A 5,370-nucleotide genomic window follows, 5' to 3' on the forward strand; every position below is an offset into this window, starting at 1 on the left:
AATGCAAGAACATATTCTCATGAATGAATATGAAATTTTCTTGATATTATTATATAAATTATTCAAACAATAATTATAACATTCAAATATAATAAAAATGTACTTTTATTTAAATAAATAAAATGTCTTTACATGCATTTTTTTTTTTTGCATTAATCCTAACAATCTCCCACTTATCCTCAAAGCAAGTGAAGCATCTCCCTTAATATATATCACAAGGAAGAACTCATTCATACCACTGGCCGCATCAACGGAATATGAAAATAATCGGAGATCAACATCAACAATTCAACGATCTCAAGTTCACTAGCATTATGAGAAGTTGGGGGAAAATATTTGGTGGGAAGATTCTGACTGAAACAATATGGTCGGCAGAAATAATATAATTCCGAAGAAAAAAACTCATTCAAAGAAGATTTTATTATTTCACCATACATAAAAAGATGTACACTATTGCACACACTTTATTTATTTATTTATTTTTTATGTTATGACAAACACACTTCATTTATTTAACTATTAATTAATAACACGCATGCAACACTCATTGAGAGCTTTTATTTAACAGAAATACCCTATTGATTAAGCTGATACAAACTTCACTGGATCAAGAGTCGCAGGAGCAAGACTTGGATCACCGATGATAGCTGCTAAATCCTCACCATGACCTTGCATATAAGCCCTCAAAAACGCCACCAAAATCCCTCCTACTGACCTCCTCATAAGATCCATTGGACCCGTCCCACTCTTAGCCAAAAAATCCTTCAATATCTGGGGAATCCCCGTTAGATCATTCAACATGTCCAAGTGCCCGTAGTCCTTGGCTACAAAATAAGCACAAGGGGGCTTGCACTCGTTGAAGAATTCCGCATGGTTCATCCCATCTGGAGCACAAGGGAACCCAATTATATTAGGCTCAGAGCCTAGCCCGGTGCCTATAACTGCCACAGGAATACATAGGTCTAAAGAGCGAGGCACGTATGTAAGGATGCGAGGTTCAATTGGTTGGCCCTTCCACGGGATCTATGCCTACTAATACTGAAAACTTAAGGTTACATTTTACTTGAGATTTTCCTAGAGCTAGGGCAAACGCTATTTTACCGCCTCTGCTATGGCCGGCTAGGGCAACCGTTGTCAAGTCTGCACTCACTGCTGCTTGTTTATCATCGACCAATTCATCGATCAAAGGTTGGAGACCTTCTCCTAACGAGTTGATGACTTGTGCCGCTGCTTTGATTTCATTGGGCCCGGATGTACAAAACCCGGACAACTAGAATCAATATTTGAAAAAAATTTAGAATATGATATATAAGATATAAAACATGATCGATTTTTAGGTCCATTTTCGTTGGGGTTTACTTTTACTAATTAATAATAGTAAATATTGTAGAGTATACGTACCTGAGGGGCAACGAGTATAACTCCATGAGAGGATATGTGGTGGAGTAGATCTTCATAATATTTGTTTGGGATTATGAAGCCATGGCAGAAGAAGAGAACTGGATAAGTGCCCTCATTTGTTGGAGTGACAATTAACAGTGACTTTGGAGATGAGCATGCTCCTGCCTTAAATAATTTGGATTTAGTGGCAAAACTCCCCTTCTCAAAAACGGATGTTGTAGTTTTAGTTTTCATTTCCAAAACTGCTGCCATATATAATCAATATTTCTTATTATCACTTGTACTTTTTTCTCAAATAATATACTTTATAGTTTGCTGTGTATATAGTAGTGTAGCACCCATGTCTATATATATAAATAATTATCGGGGTTTTATTTTAAGCTCTACCGGTAAAGCTCTTCACTGTTCTCGACTCGTGAATAGTTTTCGGCATGATTTTTTTATGACCGTGTATATTGTGGTTGTTTAGAGCATCCTGTAAATTTTTAGAAAATTCTGAATAGTTTACAGTACCGAAAACTAGGTTCAAATATATTGTTTTCCACGCGCATAAAAAAAATGTAGGCACGTGTGCAACAATATATTTGGACATAATTTTCGGTAGTGTAAACTATTCAAGATTTTCTAAAAATCGCGACAATGTTCTAAATAGCTATAATATATATGGTCATAAAAAAATCACGCCAAAAACCGTTTAAAGGTCGAGAACAGTGAGAATCCTATTCTCGAGTGTGTATATATATATATATATATAAAGGACAAATGAGGGAAGCAGTACATTTATTGGAGAGTAAACCCAGTCCTGCAACATTTACATCAACGTGTAATAACCTTTCGTTCACATGCATATAGAAGAAGAAAGCACTGACAAATTTTTCCAAACAAAAAATGTTTTAACGTATTATTATTATTATTTTAACTTAAATTACCAAACAAAAAATTTATAATTTTAATTCAATAAATTAATTGCAAAAAATCTGCCAAAATGATTATTATAAATATAGTTGATATTTTTAGAAAATTTTGAACAGTTTATAGTATCGAAAATTAAGTTCAAACATGTTGTTGCACTTGTGACTAATTTTTTTTATGTGCGTAAAAAATAACATGTTTGAACCTAGTTTTCGGTACTATAAACTATTCAGAATTTCCTAAAAATTTATAGGATGCTCTAAACAACTATAATATGCACGGTCATAAAAAAAAAATAGCGTCGAAAATTATTCATGAGTCGAAAACAGTGAAGAGCACCACCGATAGGGCTTAAAGTAAAGCCCCGATAAAAAAATTCTTCTATATATGGTTTTTTTTTTTTTTTTTAGCAAGTGGTTTGTTAATATTTAAATACAGATAAATTAAATGAGAATAAAATTTGAATGTAAACATAAAAAGATAAATCAAATTAGAATAAAATAAGTTGAACAAAAAAATAAAAACAAAACATAATATAAAAGAAAGAAACTCAATAGTAAGTACTGCAAATGGGAACACGTGATTTGGGTTCAACATGAATGACTTTCAAAAAAAGAAAATATGCTAAGAACACTCCGATGGATAGTCACTATTTTTTAAAATACTTCTTCAAAACACATATTTTTCTATTTAAGTTTTACATTATACCATACATCAAATTCTCTATATATTTCTTTATATCATTTAAATATTATATCTTTAAACATATTTTATTAATTAAAGTAAAGTAAAATAATTGAAAAATAATAAATATATACTAAATGGGAAAGAAAAAACTTATAAAAAAAAATAATAATATTAAAATATTATATAAAAAATATATAAATGTTATGTAAATATAAATATGAATTAAGTGGAGTTTATATATATATATATGTATAAAGGAAACGATGAAAAATATTTTTGTGAGTTTTAACTAAATATTATAGAGAAAGTGTATTACAAAATACAATACCAAAACATATTTTTTTTATAATTTACCTCAAACTTTTACATTATATCATACACCAACTTCTCTATTTCTTTTCTACATCATTTAAATATTATATTTAAAAAATATATTTTATTCATTTTCAAAAATAAAATAATTAAATAAAATAGTATAAAATTCATATATATACAAAAGTTTATAAAAAAATAATAAAGTATGTATAGCTTGATGAATAGTATTTCACTGCATATAGAGAAATACTATTCATTTAGATTAAAAATCAATGCATTTTTTTGCACTATATGCCAAATATGTAGTTAGTGCCATTATCTATTTTAATTAAAAAAAATTGAAATTATAGGAGGATATTTAATTCTAATTTAAATTTAACTCTAATAATATATACATATCCATTTTTTTTTATAATATTGTTCAATAGTAGGTTTGCATGTAATTGTTTTTTATTAAGATTCATTTATTATATTAATTAAGTCATAAAATGTGTAGTCAATTAAATAGTACAATAATTTTTAAGATTTAATTAATAAAATGCTAATAAAAATAATGAGAAAATTTTAGTATAATTTTTATCAGTGGTGTTGTATTTATTGTATTAGTGGACTGAACATATATACAATACAAAAAATTAGCGGTGAAAATTATACCACTTAATACAAAAATTACATGATAATAGAGTCTATACTAGTTTAACCAATTTCTTCTCTTCACTACTTCATATTAATTGAATTGCTTACTAGCTTCCAAAAAGTTCTTGCCATGCCATCCCTTTTAACAGTTATTTGTATGGACGACGAAATTATATTGTAGAAAGTTCAAAGTGTAAAATGAAGAAAATCTGTGTCAGAGGAGCCGAGGGATGCCGAGGGGCCGCGTCTAGGCAACTGCTGTCTGGGGAGCCATGTGCATGCCGACCGATTGGATGCGTCATATGCATGTCCGAGCATGAGGCCCTAGTCCGAGCATGAGACCCTAGTCCGAGCCCAAAGCCAAACATCTGATCGGACTAAAGTTTTCAAAAAACAAAAAGAGGGAACAATGGCCAATCGGCCATACCCCAAACCACAACCATAAACCCATTCTGAAAAACCCTAAATCCCTAGGACATAAACACTATTTCTCATCCAAAACACACAACCACAAGATCAAAATGGGGAATTTGTAAAGTTTCTAATGTTCTAGAAACCGCATTCATATCATCAAATACCCATAAACACATACATGCAATTTAGGTTAAAAAATTCATTTTTCTTCAAATTTCCATGAAATTGAAGACAAGATTGAGTTACCCATAACCAAAATAACATTAAAACAGCCACAAAATACATTGCATTTCCAAAGATTCACACAAAGTTCAAGGGGAAAATTTTCCATGAGGGTTTCGGCCAACACTCATATTTTCATGGAATTTTGAAAAAAAAAAAATGACAACATAAGTGAAGATGAAGGAGAAGACTTACCCAATCTTGAAGAGCCCTTGGATTTGCTTGGAGAAAGCTTGAAGAAGTAAGAACTCTTCCTTGAAGATCCTTGCACTTTCGGCCAAAAGAAGGAAAGTGTGGGTTTCAGCCAAAGAAAGGGAAAAGAGAAGATGAGAAATTTTTTTATTTTTTGCTTTCTTGTGTGTGCGGAAGTGTGGGAATGTAAGGGTCTATTTAAAGGGAAAAAGTGGGAATTTCCACTTATTTTTGGACCCTTGGAATTCCTTAGATATATTTTTTCTCCCCACGACTATGAGCAGTTAATTGCAGTGATCGTGGTCTGCTATGGGGTCGTGGTCTGTTATATGGGCGGGAAGATGAACAGTTGGATTATCTTTAATTATGTCATCAGCTGTGGAGAAAAAAGTTTATTATGTGAGAGCATCATATAATAAAATTGGGGGGAAAATGTTATCCCCAAAATTTGAAAGCGATGACGTGGCAATAGAAATGACGAATGGCAAGGAATGGTTGGGTGATCTGGCTTAAGAGTGACCCGGTAGACCAGTGAAGAATTTTGACTGGCCAGTCAAGTGTCATGACCGACCAGGCATGACCTTGTCCGAC

At 31.5% G+C, this 5,370-nt stretch overlaps 1 pseudogene; it reads right to left on the reverse strand.

Moving 5' to 3' along the window:
* Nucleotides 1–402: 402 nt before the first annotated feature.
* On the reverse strand, nt 403–1,732 carry LOC133829674 (chlorophyllase-1-like; annotated as a pseudogene).
* Between the last annotated feature and the right edge of the window lie 3,638 nt (nt 1,733–5,370).

Source organism: Humulus lupulus, chromosome 4 (genome assembly GCF_963169125.1).
Source record: "Humulus lupulus chromosome 4, drHumLupu1.1, whole genome shotgun sequence".
Taxonomy (NCBI): domain Eukaryota; kingdom Viridiplantae; phylum Streptophyta; class Magnoliopsida; order Rosales; family Cannabaceae; genus Humulus; species Humulus lupulus.